Source organism: Prionailurus viverrinus, chromosome C1 (genome assembly GCF_022837055.1).
Source record: "Prionailurus viverrinus isolate Anna chromosome C1, UM_Priviv_1.0, whole genome shotgun sequence".
Lineage (NCBI taxonomy): Eukaryota > Metazoa > Chordata > Mammalia > Carnivora > Felidae > Prionailurus > Prionailurus viverrinus.
The window spans coordinates 64,602,039-64,607,860 of record NC_062568.1 but is presented as its reverse complement, the minus strand read 5'-3'; the positions used below and the strand labels follow the sequence as shown (position 1 = coordinate 64,607,860).

Sequence of the window (5,822 nt, the reverse complement as noted above, 5' to 3'; positions counted from 1 at the left end):
ATTACGAGAAGATCAGGAAATGTGTCTATTTATTTCATAGGCCCCCGTGCAATAAGGAGCCACAACTAGACAGACAGAGTACTATCCATTATTTGGATAGCATAGGCTTACACTGAATGCAAAGATTGGATTGAGTTCTTTCCTGGGGAGAGGTATGTGTGTGTTCTATATGTGGAGAAAAATAAATAATTAATATTTCATGATAAAAATGACTAACTGTGGTAGATGTTGCTAATTTTCACATGAAATAGATCCTCTTCTTCTTGGCATATCACTAGACTCTCTTTTCCAGATTCCCCTGCAGTTCTTTAGAACTACGCAACTGAGGCCAAGGAAAGTAAGAAGTGAAATGTTATCCCAAGATTTAGGCGGTTAAGAGAGAATGTGCCTTCTCCCTCATCTCTTTGCTCATCCATACCACTGAATGCAGAGAAAAATGAGGCCTTAGGAGATTTTGGATTACAGGAGGTAAGGGCCCTGAATCTCTCAATAATACCATGTGGCAAATCCAGATTGAACGATGACATGAGAGAACAATATATTTTAATTGTATTAAGACACTGAGAGTCTGGTTTCTAGTGTTAGGGTGGCTTGCCCCTCTTGCTTTAGTGCTTATAATCCATTATTTTTTATATTTTAGGTTGATATATTTAAAACTATGAATGTGTTTCAAATGTTGGATTTCATTTTAACCAAGCTGTGTTGCATTAAATCCATTTTGTAGCTTACTACTAGTTATGTTTATTTTACAACGTTATTTCTTCTTCTTCTTCTTCTTCTTCTTCTTCTTCTTCTTCTTCTTCTCCTTCTCCTTCTCCTCCTTCTCCTTCTCCTTCTCTTTCTTCTTCTTCTTCTTCTTCTTCTTCTCCTTCTCCTTCTCCTTCTTCTCCTTCTCCTTCTCCTTCTCCTTCTCCTTCTCCTTCTCTTTCTTCTTCTTCTTCTTCTTCTTCTTCTTCTTCTTCTTCTGGTTATTTATGGCTTCCTTCCCATCAAGTTAATTTCTGTATACTGGAATCCCATATGAGATATACTGGGACCAAAGGGGTTATGTTACTGAAAACCAAACTAGTCAAATCTAAGATTCTAGTTTTATATATGGTGCATGGTGCCATTCCACTTGAAATTAGGTAATCTATATTTAGAAGGCAGATATAATTTTTCATGCACAATAATTTCCATAAAATTCTGTGGAATATATTTTTAGCTAGGGAAGGAGTGCTAAAATGGAAGGGAGAGTGGTTAAACTAAGATGTTAAGTAGCCAGTGGGCAAAAATAATTATTTTTAATAACATCATTGCATTCACAATTTGGAATGGAACTCATTGACTATTCTAATGCCTTATGTGGTACAGCCTTTTTATTATTCAAATAAAAAAACTGAGCCATAGAGCAGTAAATTAATTTGCCCAAGTTCATAAAGGTAGAAAACTGAAACCCAGATGTGGGAACCAAACCTCCTACTACCTAACCCAGTGTTCTTTCCACTATAACACACTTTTCAATCCATTAGACATTGTATATCAGAGAAACTTACCAATTTTGACTTTTGTGAGATATTTTTATTAAAATAAAATACAATTTTCTTCCAAAATTAATATATATATTTAATGAAAATCCAATAAAAATCCCAAAGACATTATTTTAGAATCTGATCTATTTTATTAGAAAGATTAAATAGACATCAATATTTTGGAAATGGTAAAAAAAAAGAAGACTAATAACAGGGTATCTGCCAAAAAGATTTTAAACTTTACTATAAAATTACACAATTGAAACTGTGTGGTGGTATTATTAAGATAAACATCAGCTAAATAAGATAGTATAACATAATCTTGACACAGATTCTACAAAGAAGTTCATATATTGCAAGAACTAGCAGTATAAATAGGATGAAATAAACAGTCTGTGACTATCTTCTGCTTTTTGTAAGCAAGTCCAGCCAAGCCCTAGATGCTCCTTTTCTAGGTGATAGACTTAAATGAGGGAGGAGCAAACAACCTCTACAAAATCTTGCATTAAAATCTCTTTGTGTAGAAGTGCAAGTTATTCTCTTTGATTCTGTTAGAGGCTAGAGGAAACTGATTGCACTCTACCGAGAAGTTCGAAATTTTCGTGAAATGTTACAACACATTCCCCTTTTTGCTGTGACAGAGGTTCACATAAGAAGATCAGAATACTCCTCCCTCCAAAACATTGCTAAGGAATAAAGGAACAATAAAACCTGCTTACTAGTCCTTAAGTGGGAGTTCAAAATATTCTCTCACAAGTACAATAGCCTAGAGAGAGAATTCATCCTTAATTTGCATAAGTCCTAAGACAAAGAAGTAGATATACTAAGCTTATAAGGAAATGAAGAAATCACTGTAGAAATATCAATAGTTTTTAGAATATGATCACCAATCTTCTATTTATGAAAATAACATAAAAAGCAAACCATATAAAAAGTACCAATATTTTTATTTAATATGCAAAGTAAATGGTTAATATGAAAAAAGTTCATATAAAATCAACTAGAAAATATACCTAGACCAATAGGTGAGTAAAAAGGATGTGAAGGAGAAATTTACAAATGAATAAATACAAAGGTTATAATATGTTACAGTAGAGAATGCACATGTTTTCAAGATTTTAACAAAATATTTGAAATATGTATTGCAAGTTTTTAAAAGCTTGAAACACCTGACTATTAATTTGTTTTGGAATCTATCCCAAAGTAAAAATGTCTTAAAGAAAAAAAGATGTGCGTAAAGAAAGAAAGAAAAAGAAAAAAGATATACACACATCATATTCTATCAGTAAAATTGAAATTTTAAATTAATTCAGACAGAAATCAGCCTGAATTAACCTGTATAGGAGAAATGTTAAATAAATTTCAATGAAATATTATGTAATTATTAATATGGGAATTGGAAAAAGTTTTGAATCATCTTTATTTGTTTCAATTATATGGAATATATGGGAATATTGACAAAATATAGCACAGGTAAAAGCTGGAAAAATTATGTATTAGTATCTGAATTCTATAAAAGGATATATACATCTGGGAAAATATATCCGCCAACTATAACAAAGTCAATATTGCTAAACACTGTAATTATGAGTGGGTAGTAATTTCTTTTCTCTGCTTCTCCAAATTTTCAAAGTATACATTGATTACTTTCAAATTCTGAACACTTTAATATCCTTGCCTTCCCCCATACAAGTCTATGCCTAAATACTATCAGAGTTGAAAGCTACTTGACTAAATAAAGATAGCATGGAACTATATTCTACTGGCCATCTATTTTCAGAGTTATTAAGGAGATATCATAAAATTTATGAGTGATTTTCTACTTTTATGTCCTTAAATAATCTTTTTTAGATTAAACCAATTATTTGATTTCATAATTAAAATCCTTTTCTCTTTCTTTTCTTCTCCCATTAAACTAGCAGAACTCCTATTAAGATAGTGTTAATTGCCATCTTTTACATCTCACTGAAATAAAAAATTTGAATGTTTTACTTTGTGTGTCAAACTATGTATCTCAGAATACCCGGTGTTTAATTACCCCGTGGCAAAGCAGTACCAAAATTCAGTTAGAGTCCTATAGGAGATAAGAAACATGTGTTTATCCAATCCCTGTTGATCTCTTCAATCTTTATCACATTGTTTCAAAGATGTTAAGATAACTGTATTTACCCATTATACTTATTGCTCTTCCAATTTCCTCAGGTTAGAAAGCTGATATGCAAAATCTCTAAATTGCACTGGCAACCCTCCAAGGAAATCTACTACAGACAACCAAAAGCTGGATGAGAAGAAACAGAAAGAAATTTTTCAAATAGGTATTTACAGAACTTTTAATAGCCAACACACCTTTGGTATTATTCCTAAGACCTCTTGCATGACATTGGGAGCAGTAAGAATTTTGAAGTCTAGAATAATTCACAGCTCAGTACAATCTCAAGGGCAGCTATCCTTTGTAAGATGTAATGTGGTTTTTACATACGTAAATTAAAGTTTTAAAAACTGCGTACCATAGAAAAAATAATTTGGTGAGATATGATCTGTTGCTTTGATGCAATGAGAAGGTGTTTTCTTTTGCTAGGTTAAACAAGAGTAGTAGTTGTTGCTAATTGCAAGAGTTTACAGAAATTTTAATAAGCTAATGCACATCCTAAACCTTTCCCAGACTTAACACATCATCCTCATCCTAAATTCTAATTAAAAAAAATGCCCCCATGTGTGTCCCCCTGAAAACGGTTAGGAAATACTTATCCTTGGCAATTCTTTTACTACCACTTTTAATGTAAAGAATCTTTTTTTTTTTTTCCAAATTTTTTCAACAGTATGACTGCAAGTGTTCTAGCCTGGATGACATCTACTCCCTCCACCAAAAATGATCAAAAGTATATATGGTGCGAGTTTTTCTATCTCCTAAGAGTCCTATACATTCTGGCTCTGGTTTCCTGAGACGAGAAATGGGGAGAGATGCCCACAAGCAAAGTGAGACCTAACTTAAGTCACAGAGATGGAAATAACTTTCAGCATACACCCTCAAGGACACAGCCAGCCACCATGAAGAAGTGGGTGATTGTTTAGAGTAAAAACAGTTCTAGAGAACCGAGTTGTGCCCTCAGCACACGTCACCTCCTCCTCTCTGCTTTAGTGTTCCACATGACGCCAACTCAGTCACTCTCTCTCTGCATCTACGGCTCCTGCTGTCACTTGCAAGCTGGTCCTCATTATTCTCTTCTCTATTGAGGCGTTTTCTTAACCCTGAGTCCTACATCCCCATAGTTTCTGCTTACTGCTTCCTTTCTGTGTATCTCTCAGCAACTTTAACCACCCTATTGTCTTCAGCCTTTCTTTGAATGTCCCATTCAAACTTCACAAAGGACATGAAAATCTGATTGGGTCTGTCAGTCTCATCCATTTTAAGGCAGCTGAGTTGGCGAAAGTGCTCTCGCCAGGAAAATGTACACTCTGCTGGCCAGACGCCATGTGGGTGCCTTTGTGTCTAGCATGCACTCTGGGACCAATTGTATATGGTAAGAGTGGTGATGTCCCCCACATAAGGAGCCCCTCTGAGGGAATTTGGGAACAACAGACACCTTGGAATCTCCAAGGAAAACCACGAAACTGACAGATGGCTTAGGATGCCCCCTTTTAGTATTATTTATGTCCTCTTTTGTACTGACTTTAGTACATCCCTTAAACGTTTATGTTGTTCTGTGTATATCCTCATGAGGAATTAAAAGGAAAAGTTCCCGCTTAAATGTGTATAGAGTATTGGTAAATGCCTAAGAGGAGAATGAGCACAGTAGATGAAATCCTCATTGAAACCTTAGTAAAAAATGTGCAACTAATTTGAGACACCTCCTGTAAAAGAAATTAAAGGTGTTTCTGAGGAAGATCCAGCTTAGTGAACAAGCGTGAGCCATGAAATTGGATGATCAACCAGTTGCTTGAAATAATGCATTGATTAGGTACTCTTATTAATAAGGCAGGAGGTCTCATACCTCCAGTAGTATTTTTGCTGCTACGAATTGGAGATGTGGAAAGCAATGTCTGGGACTGAGGAAGATCATTTCTTTCCTTAATCCTTACAGAAGAGTAGACCAGAGATGTTGAGGCTGAGAAGATACATTACCCTTCAACGCAGGACGTCAATAAGGCGTATGCACTGAAATGGGTTGGAAACCATCTAAGGCCAAGAAAATGACAAGCAGGGAATGTTAAGAGCCTTGTGCTCTGTCATCAATAGTTTGAATGCTCGAGAGAGGTCAAGACCCATAAGATTAGCCCCTTCTTCTGTCACACAAAAATTGAAAGGCTGGT

The 5,822-nt window shown here is 34.8% G+C and overlaps 1 long non-coding RNA gene across 1 annotated transcript; it reads left to right on the top strand.

Moving 5' to 3' along the window:
* Positions 1-345: 345 nt before the first annotated feature.
* Positions 346-4,370, top strand: LOC125173730 (uncharacterized). The gene is made up of 3 exons (XR_007155133.1): positions 346-468; positions 3,714-3,826; positions 4,331-4,370. It is a non-coding gene; the product is annotated as an uncharacterized LOC125173730 (long non-coding RNA).
* Positions 4,371-5,822: the final 1,452 nt, after the last annotated feature.